This window comes from Nicotiana attenuata, chromosome 9, assembly GCF_001879085.1.
Source record: "Nicotiana attenuata strain UT chromosome 9, NIATTr2, whole genome shotgun sequence".
Taxonomy (NCBI): Eukaryota; Viridiplantae; Streptophyta; class Magnoliopsida; order Solanales; family Solanaceae; genus Nicotiana; species Nicotiana attenuata.
Window position 1 is genome coordinate 30299900 of NC_031997.1, and position 18266 is coordinate 30318165.

The following is an 18266-nucleotide window of genomic DNA, read 5'->3' on the forward strand; positions in this document are numbered from 1 at the left end:
GTAGAAAGGCTAAATTACAATTGAGATGGTGTCGTCAGGCTTATGTGGATTGGGGTGATGTGGGGTCACCCGCGGGTGTTGATATCCAATTTTTTCCTCATATTTTCTCAAATAATATATATACTTTCAAAACATCATTTTTGTATCATTATTTAGTTTACAAATCCATACAAGCATTTTCTATAATTTTTAGAGCTTTAAAATTAATTTTTCTGTATTTAAATTACTTGAATAATTATTAATTACTCCTGTAAATTATCTTGTGATGACTTAATTTCCTAAATTATCATTTGCATCCATAATACATGTTTCATATATTTTTACTTCATTTTATATAATTACATTAGTATTTTTAGGCTATTTGTACAATCTTGCAATAATAGCCTATATATTTTACAATAGTATTGCATTTGTCATTTTATTCAAGGTCAAATAATATCGTACATTTTTATTATCTTCTACTATTGTTTTAAAGTATTAATTTGCATAAATAGCATTTTTATATCTTATTTAACTATTTTTATTTAAGTTATTTTCCCTTAATTTCCCATTTTAAAATTTGGCTCGAAATTGGGATTAATTTTGGACCATTAAGGTCCAAATAGATCCCTGGCCCAATAATCTCATTAGCCCAAACGACCTAATTCCCCAACCTAGTCCAAAAAACCGACCCAGCCTGTTTAAATCCCAGTCGTTGATCAAAACGGCTCACAACACTTCCCCTCACTCTCCTTATATCCCTCACCCAAACCCTAATCCCCATTTTTCTCTTCAGCAGCCGCCCTCAAACACTCCTCCCTCCCTCAAGAAAACCCTAGCCGCCCTCTCAATCTTCTCCATATCTGTCTCAATCATGGATTCCTTCCATGATTTTCTTGCCTTTTATGTGTTACCTCGTTATTATCTGCGAGATTATGATGTTATGCGGTACTTGCCCCAATTTTAGCAAGTACCAGTACCCAAACGGGATTCCACCGCCTTCGATCCTTGAAATTTGGACGATATTTCATCTATATGCACTCTATATGGTCCGACTCGGTGAGATCTTCGACTATTCACGCTTCCTTTTCGAACTAGGGTTTGAAATTTTCCCTTATTTCTTACTGATTCTTGGTTGATACTTTTCCTTTTCTGTGTTTGAATATTCTTTTCCATATTTCTGTTTTATCTGCCATGTTTCCCTATTTTCTACTTTATGTTGCCCTAAAATCTGACTCTAAATGATTTTTGGTATGATATTTTCCGATTCTCTGTTTGATCTTCTGTATTTCTTTATTTTCAGTATTATTTGCGTGATAATTGTTATTCCCTTTTGATTTACTGAACCTCTTTGTTTTATGTCCTAAAAAACCGATTCTAATTGATTTTAGTATATCTCTCCTTATTTGTGTTTGAATAGTTTATTTTCCATGTTTACCTATTCGATTTCTACTATATAACCCCTCCCCCATTCCCTTTTGGGACAGACTTTAATCGTTAAGTTTCACTAAAAACAAAAGGCTTTCACTCTGTTATTCTCTTATTCTCTTGTTCTACACCTTAGCTCTTGGCCGGCTGAAAGCCAAGGCTACTGGAGTTCTATTTTTGACCTTCCTTGGTGCAAGCACTGCCCTAGGTTCCTCTGAAGCCCTTTGGAACTTTGACGCATTAAGGTCCTGGGTTATACTGCTCTTCGTTGACATTAGAGTGTTGTGGATTCTGTTCTTTCTTGTTTATCTATTTGTCAATCAGTAACTGGTGAGTTCTTTAGCCTTTGCAATATTCATTCTCCTGTGTTCATGATTTGCATACTCACACCTCTAAGATTTCATAACCTAATGTGTATGTAGATTATCTCTATAAGCAACCTTGTTGGCATCAATTGTATTTTTGTGATCTAGACCTTTTAGCACTTGCTTATGCCTAAATGGCCCGTTCTGAGATGTCTTTATGATTAATTCGAATAGTTTAGATTATTTGAAGTTCGTTTAGCCTAATATGATTGATACTTTGAATGTTTACATGGGTCATATGGCATTAGTTTGTTTTCCTGCTTTGTCTTGACTCTCTATAGTGATTGACTTGTACCTATAATGTGTCCTAATCTATGTAAAGACCTTCTCCCTATATATGATTTGCTCCTCTGATTATTTTAAACACTCAGTATGTCTTTAGCTGGCCCAATTCTGTACTCCCTAGCAGTTAATTTGGACCTTTTAGAATAGCTTTTTAGCTTGTGTTTCCCTATAATGTTTGACACTTTTTGCCTTATTGTATGAGTTGTTCTGTTTAACTTCTGGTGTTCAGCATAATTTGACCCTTAGGATATGAATCTATTAAATTAGTACTCTTTTTGTCTCATTTGGCATAGTCCACTGTATATTAGTCTTGTAATACCAGAAGTTATAATCTCCCTGTTTCCTACAAAATGTACTATGCCCCGATATGCTAAGTGTGAATATGTGATATCCACCTGCCTTTTGAGTTTTGTTTTGCTAGTATGTTCATTTTGAAATCGCCTCTGCAGTGTTTGTTTCTGAAATGCAAATGTACCTCTTCAAACCCTACTATTTGACCATTGTTCTCTCACTCTCAATGATTACCTATATTACTCTGAACCTATAACTCTTGGCTGGCTAAAAGCCAAGGCCACTAAGGCTCTCTCTATTGACCTCCCTGGTGTGAGCACTGCTCGGGGTCCATTTGAGATCCTTGTGAACTCTGACACACTAGGACTTGAGGTTCTTTGGCGTTTTCTTTGCTACTGAGATCTGAGTTATCTCTAACACTCAGTTCCGTCCTTCTTTCTCTCTGCTGAATGTGCAAATTGACTTGTTTTCAATATTTGGATCATATGATCAATCCATGGCTATTTGGTTTGGTTTGAGTTCTTCTATGGTTTCTGGGCTATGTGAATGGATATAATCCCTGTTGAGATCCGGGCGTGCTAATTGGTGGAGAAAAGAGTTTAGTTGAAGGCCTGGTAGTGCTGGGTATCTTTTTGGGCATGTCTTGGGCCTACTGTTATTGCTTGTACCAGTCTTGTAGTTACATTCATTATGGGGCCTGTAATAATTCTTTAATAAACAATTGGGGGTGTTAGTGAAATTGTAAAATGGGTATATCTTAATACTTGCATGAAAGGGGATAGAAAGCATGTCAATAGGATTTATGTGATCTATTTACTATCCGACCTGCTATGTATATCACTTAAGGCTCTTTGTGATTAGGGGAATCACACACTCACGTAACTAGCATCCTATCGAAGCATCGGTGCTTTATCCATTCTTGTGTCTACTGCTATGTGTTGCTAGATAGCATGCCTATAGGGAATAAATGCTAATAACAGCCCTTCAATCTGTACCATGCTCAATAGATATCATGCCTATAGGATTTTAACTACTTAATTCGCTATTGCATCATACTGTCCATATAGAAAGCCTACCTATAAGAACTAAATATATATGAAATCAGTTCCAATCACCAATCTTTAGAAATCATGCCTATAGGATATCACTACTCGCTCAGAGGTACTAATAGTGGACTCTTTAAACACTGTTTCATTGCTTATCCACGCGATCATAAGGAAGCATAAGTAATTTTGAGCATTTCCAATGAGTTTTATTGTCCCTTACTGTGTAACCACTTAGAGATCATGCCTATAGATTTAGTAACTTAAAATCTGTAATAAGCAGTATTAGGTAATCACCAACCGGTAACTTAGAAATCATAGGTCTAAAAATGGCCTGCACATCTGAACAAGATCATATAGAAGCCATGTCTATAGGGCTTAACGACTTCAATTTCCCTCAATTCTGAAACTGTCTAATGCTTAACATAGGAATCTATTTGCGTGCATTTGTTGTCTAATTGTGGAGGCTAACTTGAGCCTTTAGCTTCCTATATGTAAAGTCCAACATGTTTTGTATGTCGCCTAGTTTTGACATTTTCTGAGCAGCCTAAGTTAAGTCTAGAACCACCAAAAGTAGAGGTCCAATGCCTCCTGGACCATAGGTATGGGACGGGTAATGCATGCCTAAGGCACGATTTAGAATCAACTAGTGCGCTTTAAGTAATAACTTAAAGATAGTAATTGGATAGCAGGAGATGATAGTCTGTGCCCGTGGAATAATACAAGTAACACCACATCTTGAGGGAGTTACGAAGTATTATTTATGTTGCACGGGGTGATCCTTTAGGCTAAAAAACTTAGGACCCCCCATATTATTCCTATTTATCTGTGAGTCAAGTGTTTGTATTTATTTAAAGTCTTCTGATAATAAAACTTCCCAAACTTCTTACTTTCTCTGTCTTTGTTTATCTGACTAATTCATGTAATTCATGTTCGGCCGGGACCCACAGTTGTGGACCTCGAAGAGTGCTTAACACCTTCTCTTCGAGGTAATTTCGAGCCCTTACCCGATCTTTGGTGATGCAAACTAGTCAAACCTGAGTCACTTGCAAATAGGTGCCCTAACGCACCTTAAAAATCGTTAGGCGGCGACTCTTCTCTTTTAATACCTCCTTTAAAAGAGTTGTCACACGTGTCGAAACCCGATTTTGTGAGAAAAGGGCATGACATCATGGCACCTCTGTTGGGGATATATTTAGGCTCTTACCATAGAAAATTTGGCTTATATGAATTAGTCTCCTCTGATAAACGTGCTTCTTTTATTTGTTGCTACATGCACATCCCTCTCCCATTTTTCCTCTTATTTGTCGTATTCATTACCGCGTGCATATCCCTCCCCTATTCTCCCTTCATTTGAATTCGTGGTAATATGCAAATCCCTTCCCTTCTCCACCCTTCCTTGCTTTAATTGGTTATAACATGCATATCCCTCTCCTATTCATCCTTATTTGCTATAACTGCTCTTCATTTGTTTAAAGATTGCTACATCATGCCTCTCCCGTCCCTACTCCCTTGCTTGCTTTATTACCTTCTCATGTATCCCGCAAACTAACTTCTTTCCTTTGTCTTTCTTTTATATTCTTTATGTTTTACATTAATATTGTCTTTATCGCTTTCTATTTATTATGCAAATACTTGACAATGTGTTATTTATTTTCGCATAAAGCATGATCCACATCATATTCCACTCGCGCCCAATTAATACCATAGCGGCGCTTGATGAGTGTCCGCGGTCTTCCAAAATCACCCTTTAAATTTGAAAAGGCTTATTTGCGGTAAAACTAGTCGATCAGCGGTGCAGTCGACGGTTCCGTGCCTTTCCCTCTCAAGTTGTTCGCTTGAGGGTACCATCCTAGACTCTTCTAGAAACCCCACTCTAATATCAACTGTGCATGCATCATGTCAAACCTAGTATGGGCTAAAACGCTGTTCGCGTGATAATCCGCTAAGGCAAGCCTTGTCCAAAGTCCGCCGGGAATTCCATAATCCCAGTGGACACTATTACCTTATGTGCATTACTTGGATAAAATATGCCAATATGTTGATCATTAGTGTGTAAATAGTCAAATCTTGAGGGGGGAAAGGCTAACTCTATTTGTTTGTAGAAAATGAAGCATGTAGTTCCTAGGTTCGGCATGGTCCAAAACATCCCACCTTTGCTGCTGGATTGGTGGAAAAATTTCGCACCTTGCGACAAGAATCACGTAAGAAGGGTCCTGGGTAATTTGCCATCTCTGTTAGACATCCGACCAAATAGAGCATTGATTGAGGCCACTACTATGTTTTGGGATGAGAAGAGGGTTGTCTTCCGCTTCGATGACATAGAGATGACTCCTCTCTAGAAGGAAATAGGAGGTTTCGCTAATCTGCCATGGGATAGTCCCGAATTACTGGTACCAGAGAATCGCACCCCTCGCGATTTTCTGAAAATGTTAGGTTTCAAGAAAAATGATAATCTGCTTTGTTTGAAGAAGTCGTACATTGCATTTGAATTTCTTTATGAACGATATGGGCACAGCAAGCCATACTGTCTTTATCATGATGAACTCGCCATTACCTCCTTGGGTTGGATGCACCGTCGAGTCTACGAGTTCATTGTATGCTTCTTGGGGTTGCTGACATTTACAATAAAAAGGGGAAGGATCCATACTCGTCTAGCCATAGTCGCCAGGACCTTAATGGAAGGCATTGAGGGACAAACCTACACTATCGTCCCTATGATCTTGGCTGAAATGGTGCAAGCAGGGGTTTGGGCACTTCGAGGGTTGTAATATGTTACTGCAAGTTTGGTTACTAGAACATTTTCAAAGAGGGGAGTATCGCCAGGAGATCTTGCATCGACCATTGAATGACCACATAGCTTACCATTACCCAAAGGGAATGATATTTATCCCAGACAGATTTGCACAACCTGGAAATGCTGTGAGCTGGGTGCGCTTCTTCAGCAATCTAACGGACGAGCTGGTACATTGGATGTTCGAATGATTTCCTAGCAGTGAGTTCATCATCAGGTCAAGAGAGACTACTCATCTAGTACTGATCGGGTTAAGGGGAATTTATCCTTATGCTCCTATAAGGGTAATAAGACAAGCGGGAAGAAAACAGGTTATACCTCGAGTTTCGAACATGGTCCAGTACAAAGTAGACTTTAAAGGGGACGTTATATCATTCAAGTTCGAGGCACAACATATGTGGAATCAGAAAGTCGTTGTGGAAAAAGATACTATTGAGCCAGACAGATATCATGTTGGTCATGTGTACTTCTACCCATCATGGCTAGTGGATGATATAGTAGGAGACGTCAAGCCAGGCATTAATCTGAAGAACATGATCATAGATGACACTGCTGAAGCACAAGTCAAGTACAGGAGGTTACATAAGAGAGTCTTTGAATCTGAAGCTATGCATCTTGAGCAACACAAATTAAATATGAAAGCAACCAATGAATGGAAGGAAATTGCAACCAAGTCAACAGAAAGACTGCAATATCTGGAGCAACGGTTGATGGAACTTGAAGGGAAAATGAGGAAAAAGATCGCAGGCTTCCAAAACATGGATGGCAATGAAGGTGGGCTCCTGGCAAACGCTTATCTATTGCTGGATATGCGCGACTTGGGGAATCTGATCGATGGAGTCAAAAGAGCCAAGCACGGGAAAGGTCCTTCTGAGACAGAATAGATTAGGAGAATGTCGTTTTACCGCTTTCTAGTTTAGTTTAGATTTCGATTGTAATAAGGCACATGCCATTAGTAACTCTCTTATTATTGTCGTTTCATCATAGATTTGATTTATTTTCACATTAATGGAATGACGCAATTATTGGCATCAATTTTCTCCAAGTCTATGTGTCGCTGGGCCTACCTCGGGCACAATGAGGTCCCCCAAAATGGGACGCGAATTTATAATTCCGCAATACGTGTTTAAATACCACAAACATCCTTTTAATACTCCTTACTGACTTGGTTACCTTTTGTTTTTCTTTCTTTTGATTATTCCCATTCCCCAAGGTTGGTTCGTGCATACTGGCATCATCAGCATATCATACCAGATCTAGAGGTCCTCCACCTCCTCCTCCTCCAAGTGATCCCAAAAAAAAAGGAAAACCCAAATGGATAATATGAGGGTATCTGGAAAGACAACGCTACTCATACAGAGAATGTTGAAACTTCGGATAGTCGGAGTACTCCAGCACAGAACGATTTGGTCTTACGGTTGGAAAAGAAAATACTGGAGCTACAAGGGGAACTTGAGTAGGTCCGGAACTTGGCAAATCTTTCCCTCACCCTAAATGTCCCCGATATCAATCAACAGAACACAAACGCCCAAAACCTGGCACCTCCTCAAAACACACAAAATCAAAATCCGCAAAATCCTCCTGCACCTCTTCAATATACCACACCTCCTCAAAATCCTAATCCTCCACCAGTACCTACCCCTCCACAGCACCATCACCATCCAAATTAGTATCCACAAACCACCACCTATCACACTCCTCAAAACGCACCACAATCTACCCCTGATCCCCAAAACTCAACCAACGACCACCACTATGCCCAAATTCCTGGAGTCCGTCAAAGCAGTCCATCTACGTGGAAACCTTATCCACACTCCACGACTAACCTTATACATACCTGAATCCACCGAGAAGGACCTGCTCATCAAGAACATGGCGGAAGAACTCAAGAAGCTTACTGGCAGAGTTCAAAACGTCGAAGGTGGCAAAGGCATTGAGGGTCTAAATTATGAAGATTTGAGTATTCAGCCAGATGTAGAATTGCCGAAGGGATACAAACCTCCTAAGTTTGAAATGTTTGACGGAACTGGTAACCAAAGGTGCATTTGAGGACGTATTGTGACAAGCTTGTATGGGTAGGCAAGGATGAAAGAATCCACATGAAGCTGTTCATGAGGAGTCTCACCGGAGACGTCTTGTCTTGGTACATCAGTCAGAACCCAAATAAATGGGTTAATTGGGTGAGCATGGCATCAAATTATATGGACCGGTTCAGGTTTAACACGGGAAATGCAGCAGACATTTTCTACATTCAAAATCTTAAGAAGAAGCCAAATGAAACTTTCGGTGAGTATGCTACTCGGTTGAGGTTTGAAGCCACAAAGGTAAGGCTAGCACTGGAAGAAGAACAAATGAATAAGTTCTTCGTCAGAGCTCAGGATCCGTAATACTATGAAAGGTTGATGGTTATTGAAAACCATAAGTTCTCTGATATTATCAAACTAGGAGAAAGAATAGAAGAAGAAATTAAGAGCGGAATGGTGACGAATTTCGAAGCACTCCAAGCTATAAACAAAGCCTTACAATCAAGAGGTATCTCCAGGAAGAAAGAAGTAGGGGTAGTGATGGTAGCCCAAGGTCCAAAGTCTCCTCTTACAAACCAAACACCTCCACCCACATATCAGCCTTCACCTCCCAGATACCAACAACCTGCCGCCACTTACAACACTTGTAACACCCAGCCATCATACCACCACTCACCACCAGCCCACTAAAACTACCAAAAACCTAGACCAAATTTCGACCGCAGACCACCCAGACAATACACCCCAATTGCTGAACCCATAGATCAACTGTACGAGAGACTGAAGGTTGCCGGCTATGTCACTCCCATTCCCGCTGTTGCTATGGAAAATTCCTTCCAGGGTTAATCCAAACAAGACATGTGCCTACCATTCGAGCATGAAAGGTCATACTATTAATGTATGTCGCACTTTGAAGGATAAGATCCAGACATTGATTGACACCAAACTTATACAGGCAAAAGAGGCTGCACCTAATGTCTGTAACAATCCTCTCTCGGATCACAGGGGCGAGGGAGTAAATGTGATAGAAACCGATGAAGAATGGGATCCGGAAGAGTCAATTAGCCTTATTCATGAAGGGGATGAGCCTAAGATACCTCCAGTCACTCTCACACCTATCGTGGTATAGATTTAAACACCGATTGACGTTGAGATAGCCACACCTACTCTGTTTGAGGTTGAAGTAACAACGCCCTCAAGCGCGCCAACTCCGTTTGAGGTGGAAGTGACCACACCTTTCACCGTGATGGTAGCACCTACACCGTCCTTTAAGTCCAATGCTATACCTTGGGACTATGCTGCAGAAGCAAGAAGGAAAGGAAAAGTGAAAATGGAGGAAACAGGTGCATCGCAAGGCATGACCAGGACCGGTAGGGTATATACACCTGAACATTTAGGAGGAACAAGCAAAGAAGCCGCTTCTAAGCCGCCTATCATTGTGACCGGCCCATACGATCTTTGGAGAAAGGTGCAGGTGAGAGAATATTCTGTGGTTGATCATCTAAACAAAACCCCTGCTCAGATATCCATTTTATCACTGCTGTAGAATTCCGAGGCGCATAGGAATGCCTTGATAAAAAAGTGTTGAATGAAGCCTATGTACCCAATAACATCACCAGTGGGGAGATGGCCAACATGGTAGAGCAAGTATTGGAGAGCCACAAGATCACTTTTAACGAAGACGAACAACCGCCAGAAGGACTGAGTCACAATAGGGCACTGCATATCACAGTGCAGTTTGAGGACAAATTCATTTCCAGAGTCCTAATAGACGGGGGTTCAAGTCTCAACATCTATCCATTAACTACTTTGAAGAGGTTGGGTAAGGGTTTGCCTGAGATACAAGTAGGGAGTATGAACGTGAAAGAATTCGATGGGTCCCAAAGGGCCACAATTGGGGAGACCAACCTCTGTTTATAGATGGGCCTGACATGGTTTGATATTGAATTTCAAGTGTTAGACATATCTGCCACATACAATCTGTTATTGGGACGACCTTGGATACATGTTGCTGGGGTCGTAGCCTCTACTCTACATCAAGCCGTGAAGTTCGAATGGAACCATGAGGAAGTAATCATCCACGGGGACGGAAGTAATCCCATTTACACAAATCAAACTGTTTCGGTTGTCGAGAATAGAAGGAAGTTGGGTCAGAAACCTATCATCGTATCGAGTGTGTCAATGCAATTGAGAAAGACAAATAGTGGAGTAGTAAGATAGAAAGCATACTGGCATGGACAGGGTATGAACCTGGCAAGGGTCTCGGCAAGAACCAAGGGATCACCAAACCGGTACAGTTAAAGCGTCATGGTACAACTTTTGGGCTTAGATATGAATACACTTGGCAAGAGTATCAGGATTGGTCGCCACCATGGCGTGGTCCTTATTACCCTCTTGAGCAGCCAATACCTCATTTGCACCAGACATTTCAACAAACTGACGTGATATGGGGAGCTGAAGAAGATAAAGCTTCAGCTGGCCTAAGGAATCTATTTTTGGAGGATGAAGACATGGACTGCAATGTGATAGTTGAGGAGGAGGAAGATCTTACCATTCAGACCATGGAGAAAGGAAATATTCTCAAGAGTTGGACTGCTGCACCTGTCACACCTCCTTTTTCACTACACCCCTGGAAAGGGTATACAAGGGAGTTTTTTCCAATTTAAGTGACAATCGAAACGGGATTATTTATTTATTAAATTCAGAGTCGCCACTTGGGATATTTATGGTGTCCCAAGTCACTGTTTCAAATCCCGAAACGAGGAAAAGATTGACTCTATTTTACAGTCCCCGAACACAGAAATCCGGGTAAGGAATTCTGTTAACCCGGGAGAAGGTGTTAGGCATTCCTGGGTTCCGTGGTTTTAGCGCGGTCGCTCAACTGTTATAATTGGCCTATTATCTGATTTTAATACACTTTTTAACCTATGTGCATTTTAGCTTTATAACCACTTTTATTCATTTTTAGGAAGATTGCGACGTTGTTAAAACACGTCTTGAACCACGTCACATAAATGCACGCACGGTCGTCGACATATTTATCTAACATTGTTGAGATTTGGATTTGGGTCACATAAATGTGCACCCGAGTTTAGGAAGGTAAATTATTAAAATAACGCGCCTAAAGCAACTACGCATTTGCAACTTTGCGAGGGCCATGAAAATTCGCTAAATGGCACGCCTCGATTTCTAAGGATAAACAAGATTAATTAAACGAGGACCATGCAATTGAGATTTTATTTGGCACGGCGCGCCTCAAGACTAGATTCGAAAAGAAGGCTGATTTAATTAACTAGAAGACTTAAAGAAATTCGCATCTTTATTCTGAAGATAAGGTTCATTGAGCTCAACACTTAGTGGGTTGATATTAAAAACTGATCTCTTGATTGTTTGGTGGGACTAAGGCCAACATCAAACCTTATAGCCTCAAAAAGGCCAGGCCCAATTGGACAAGCAATGCGTGAAGGGCCCAGGAATATGCCAAAGAGACGACAACGCATAACAGGCCCAAGAGGCCCATTTCGATGTACTGCTTATTGCACACCCATGTTAAACCCCAAATTGACAACAGAAAATGTATGGCTTCAACCAAAAACGTCTAAGACTATCATGATTTAAACAACCTGCTGCAGTTAGACAAAACACTAAACTGAATTTGGAATTCTCAATTAAAGGTACCAGAACCTCATACTAACAGGATACTATGGGAATGAATAACTAGAACAAACTAACTTATGTAAGTTCAATAATCAATCACAAACTGGTTTTAAGAGAACAATTCCGCAGGTGAAAAGACACACTATTACACTAATAATTATGGTGTAATTAACAATCTATTACAGTGATCCCATGGCACACATTATCCAAATAACCATTTCAGTAACCTTGAACCTATATGATGAGAACTTCAATTCATTTGAACCCAAACCTCACACTCATACTCTCTTAGAATCAAACCAACGAGTAGACATAGATTCACTTTACAATATTCAACAACATGAGAAATGGCTAGACTAAACATGCATGATATAGGGTTACATACTTAATAGTATTGAAATAGATGAAATAGTAGAAATAAACCTGAAATACAACTTATATCCCAAATGTTTCACATTCAAAGTGTAGATTCACATTCACATGTTGTCTATGGTTCCAAGAGATACCTGGAAAGCAAAGAAAATAGGAAAAATGGGGGATCAGCTGCAGCATAGCATTGTCGACAGCAACATAACAGTGATTACGCAATTGAATCCAACCTAAACTTCCAAAAACCAGCTCCCAGTAGCTCAAACCATTTTGATCCCAGAAAAGAGTCAAAAACTACTTCAATCTTTTAAGAAACCCCAAAGAAAACACACTCAGCTTCAATGAAACAGTGATTTCGGTGCCCTTTTTTTTTTTTATTTTTTTTCCTAATTTTTCAGACTCTATCAATGTTTTTGTATTTTTGCTTTAGCCGTTTCTGATTTCTTCAATCTCCTCTCCTTTTTCAAGAAGAAAGTGTGCCTTTATAGGCAAGCTTTTAGGGCTGCAAAAATGCAACTAGTTTTGCACCCTAATCCTTCTAGAGTTTTCATTTTTGCTCAAATACCCCTAGTTTAGAAATCAGAAATTCAGAAAAGTCCCCACCCCAGCTTCCTAAATTAGTTACTGATGGATTCCCTACGTAGATTTCCTAGACTACCCTTAAAACCCCTGTTATTTACCCCTCAATTGTTAACTTGGGTTAAGTAAAACCAGAGTCCAAATAAACCAGCCTCCTTAACTAGGTCAGTGGTGACCATGGTTACCATGAGGGGCTTAAATACTCAGAAAGGATCAAACAAAACCTAAGAAAAGAACAAATCCAAAACTGGAGGGCAAACTCAAACACTTCTAATTTTAGGGCTGAATTAACTTTAATTACTCAAACTCAGAATCGAACTCTACTACTATAGATCATCAATCAAATAGGGAAAACGAAACAAATAAAATTAAACAAATAAAAAAAGAAAATACTACATTGTAAAAGATCAGTGAGAAAAAGGAGGGGGAAAATCAGAAATTTAAAACCTAAAACCTAAGCAAAAATGGGCAAACGAAATCAGGGCACAGCTATTAGCAATTGCGAAGAAAAAAATAAACATGAAGGGAAACAAGTATGAAGAAACAGATTAACCTAAAAGGGAAGAAGCTGGGTTCAAACTAGTTTCAGTCGGAAGAAGGCTCAACTATACGGAGAGGAAAAGACGAAGAAGAACAAGAGGTGAAATATCAAGAACAAACAAACGACTAAGAGAAACTCACCGATTCGGGGCTCGAACTCGTTGACCTTCCGATATAAACCGCAAAATAATATTAATCACCTGTTCTTTGTCAAGAACAGGCGAATAACATTGCTTCATGATAAAATCGGCCTTGAACGCTCATAAACACTGGAGAGAAAATCTTGCATGAATGAATTTTGGCTTTGGCTTCTAAAACTCGAACCTAGATTTAAGATTCGAGAAGTTCCAGCCATATTTAGGAGAATGAAGTGGGGATTTGGAACGAGGGGGTCGTGGTGGTTCTGTGGTGTAATATTGGTGGTGTTTGGAGCCGGCACCGCCACCGGAGGGGAGGGGAATTTCAGGGCGGCGCTACGGTTTGGAGTATGAGTCTCTGAGAGAGAGTTGAGAGAGAGAGACGATGAGAGAGGGGGGGGGAGAGGATTCGGACAGTCTTATACCAAACTAGACCCACTTCCGGACCGTTCGATCAAAGAAGATCAACGGTCTTGATCACCTACTATTGAAACGACATCGTTTGGTCTTTTAAAGAGACGGACCGGGTGGGGACGTGGGATGGGCTGGGTTTTGAACGGGTACTCATGGAAAATCGTTTGGGCTGTTACAAATTTGGCCCAAATACAGCCTTTCTTATTTCCTATTATTTTTATTTCTTTTTTTCTAATTTCTTTTAAATTAAAACAAAAAATAAAAACCTAAATTAATTCCTAAATCAAATTATCCTACCACGTTGAATTAATTAACTCTAACTAACAATTACCACAAATAATTAAAACCCAAATTTAAAGGGAAAACTACCAAAATTCCAAAATTAAAATTACAAATTGCAAAAATAAGTTATTTTTTGTGATTTTCTATTTTTGAAACACAACTAAATTACTAATTAATTTAAAGATGCCAAATTAAATCCTAAATGCAAATGTAGCATATTTTTTGTATTTTTTCATGAATTAACCAAAATTAACATGCGCAGACAAATGCAAACAATTAAAAAAAAATGCTACAAAAATCTACGAAATTGCAAACAATGGAAAAACTTATTTTGTTTTGAATTTGTGGGAGTAATTCAAATAGGGCAAAAATCACGTGCTCACAGCTGCCCCTCTTTGCTCGGAAACACGGAGAGTTTTCTTGCAAAGATAAAGTGAGCGGATACGAGCGATTTTTGCCCGTTTGAATACTCCGTGGGAAGCATTTTTGAAAGATTTGACCGCACCCTACTTCCGAGGTTGCCTACATATCCTTGGCTGTAAAGGAATCAGGTCACTGTAGTTCAGGAAGTTTCGGTAGCTGGGACTACCATGAACCTGTGATTTCACTGTTGCTGCTGCTGCTGCTGCTGCTACTGCTTACTGAACTCCTTATTACACCGTGACAAAATAAAAGAAGCTAGACTAAACTATGATCTATGCATTACAAAAAATCCTATCTATATCCTCAAACAAGATCTTGTGATTATTGTTGCCTTGTTGACTTGCATTCTCCAGGTGAAGTCCCTTTGTTGCTGACTTGAATTGTAATCTGAGAATGCTTTTCATTTTCTCCAGGTGGACGCCTGATTGCTAAACGTGAACCGACTTCTTTCGAACATTGGTGCTTTGTTCTTCAAGTGGGCGCCTGATTGCCAAAACTTGAACTGTATTCCCTTGCTCTCCAGGTGGGCGCCTGATTGCCAAAACTTGAATTGTATTCCCTTGCTCTCCAGGTGGGCGCCTGATTGCCGATACTTGAACTGTATTCCCTTGCTCTCCAGGTGGGCGCCTGATTGCCAAAACTTGAACTGTATTCCCTTGCTCTCCAGGTGGGCGCCTGATTGCCAAAACTTGAACTGTATTCCCTTGCTCTCCAGGTAGGCGCCTGATTGTCGGAACTTGAACTGTATTCCCTAGCTCTCCAGGTGGGCGCCTGATTGCCGAAACTTGAACTGTATTCCCTTGCTCTCCAGGTGGGCGCCTAATTGCCAAAACTTGAACTGTATTCCCTTGCTCTCTAGGTAGGCGCCTAATTGCCAAAACTTGAACTGTATTCCCTTGCTCTCCAGGTGGGCGCCTGATTATCAAAACCTTAGCTGTACTTCCTTACTCTCCAGGTGGGCACCTGATTACAACGTTTGAACTGTATTCCCTTGCTCTCCAGGTGGGCGCCTGATTGCCAAAACATTAACTGTATTCCCTTGCTCTCCAAGTTGGCGCCTGATTGCCGAAACTTGAACTATATTCCCTTTCTCTCCAGGTGGGCGCCTGATTGCTGAAACTTAAACTGTATTCCCTTGCTCTCCAGGTGGGCGCCTGATTGCCAAAACTTTAACTGTATTCCCTTGCTCTCTAGGTGGGCGCCTGATTGCCGAAACTTGAACTGTATCCCCTTGCTCTCCAGGTGGGCGCCTGATTACCGAAACTTGAACTGTATTCCCTTGCTCTCCAAGTAGGCGCCTGATTGCCAAAACTTGAACTGTATTCCCTTGCTCTCCAGGTGGGCGCCTGATTGCCGAAACTTGAATTGTATTCCCTTGCTCTCCAGGTGGGCGCCTGATTGCCAAAACTTGAACTGTATTCCCTATTCTTGAAACTCGTGTTGATCTCCCTTGCTCTCCAGGCGGGCTCCTGATTTCAACAAAATAGACAAAACAAAGAGAATATTCTGCCCCAGTTTGGTAGCTGTCTGGTGCTTGCTTTTCCTTACAGAGGTTTTCTCCGAAATAAATGAAATTTTCTGCCCCTGTTTCAAATCAAAGAAAAATCTTGTCAGTTTAAAATATGGTGGTTGGTTTGTGGCCTTGACTTTGAGGGCGATTGCAATTTCACTTCCCATGATAACTTTGATTTCCACTCGAAGACCTTGCTTGTTTATTGACTAACCACTTTCTCTGTCACCCTTATCACAGAAAATACCTCTGATCCGTTCAAACCCAATATCATTCATCTGTTACATTGTGTTCTTGCATTGACATATAATGAACCTTTGTGTTTCTCATTGTGACGACCCGACCCGTCGTCTCATGTGAACCGCTCCGTTTCCCCCATGTTATGCTTCTTCATGTTTCATTATCAGTATTTGATGTGTTAGAGTTGGTTTGGAATGGTTTTGATAAGAAATGAGACACTTAGTCTCTTTTAAGAAGGCTTAAGTTAAAAAAGTCAATCGGATGTTGACTTTCATGTTAGAGGGGTCGGATTTGAATTTAGGTGATTTAGTTAGCTTCGGGGGATGATTTGTGACTTAGGAGTGCGATCGGAATTGATTTTGGAGGTTCGGTGTAGAATTAGGCTTGAATTGGCGAAGTTAGTATTTTGGCGAATTCCGGTTGGTAGGTGAGATTTTGATCCGGGGGTCGGAATGAGATTCCGAGAGTTGCAGTAGCTTCGTTAGGTGATTTTGGATGTGTGTGCAAAATTTCAGGTCATTCAGAGGTATTCTGGTTGGATTTTTGATCGAATGCGTGTTTCGGAAGTTTTAGAAGAACTTAGGCTTGAATTCGATGAGAAATGATGGTTTTAGTGTTGTTTGAGGTGTTTTGATGATTGGAGCAAGTTTGAATAAGGTATTGGATCATGTTGGTGTCTTTGGTTGAGGTCCCGGGGGCCTCGGGGTGATTTCGGATGGCTAACGGGATGAAAATTGAAGTTGGAGATTGCAGGTTCATATCTGATATCTGGTATTTTCGCTTCTGCGAAAATGGACCGCAGAAGCGGTCGCGCAGAGGCGAAGGGAGGATCGCAGAAGCGACTTTTGGGCCTGGTGATGTTTTCGCAGAAGCGGTTATGGGAGCCGCATCTGCGAAGCCGCAGATGCGGAAGGGAGACCGCAGAAGCGGTTTTTGAATTTTAGGAGATTCCGCAGAAGCGGAAATATTACCGCAGAAGCGGTAGTCGCAGAAGCGACAAAGGACCGCAGAAGCGGAAATAACTGATCAGAAAGGATTTTAATTCCCTTCGCGAAATATTTACAGAACACATATATCTACTTCGTACTTGGGGTGTTCTTGAGCGATTTTGAAGAGGAAATTCAAGGACTTCGATCAGGTAAGCATTCTTGGACTTAGAACACAATTTTATCATGCAAATACATGAAATTTCACTGAAAACTCAAGGAATTAAGGTCAAAAATGGTGGTTTAAGGCTTGAAACCTAAGAGAACAAAAATGGGAATTTGAGGGGTCATTTGGACTCCGATTTTGGTGTTCTTTATATGTATAGACTCGTGGCGAGATAAGGAATCCGGTGATGTAAAATTTATAATTTTTCGAGAAGTGGGCCCGCTGCTCGGGTTTTTGCCAACTTCGTGATTTTCGATGTTTTTCGAGTCTTTTCGATTGGGTTATAGTCCCTTAGCATATTGTGACGTATTCGTTGTGGTTTTGGTCAGATTCGACGCGCGAAGAGGTGAATTCGAAAGGCAAGGGCGTAGCAAGCTAGGACTTTGGCCGGCTTGAGGTTAGTAATAAATGTAAATGCTGTGTTGAGGGTTTGAAACCCCGAATTTGCACAACGTAGTGCTATGTGAGGTGACTTGCACGCCGGATAACGGGTGTGGGGTAGAGCACCGTCAGGGATTGTGACTTGGTCCGTCCCGCTTAATAAAATTGATACCTATTTGATTGTAGATTTGTAATATCCTTATAAAAAAATGGATTAGTTGTCATAATTGGGCTTCGTGCCAACTACTTGAACCCTTCAGGGATTATTTTACTGGTTTCCAACCATATTTATAAATATTAAACTCAGTCCTGGTATTTAATACTGTGTTTGAAATCTCAGCCATTTTCTTAAATTAGAAAATTAAGTTTATAT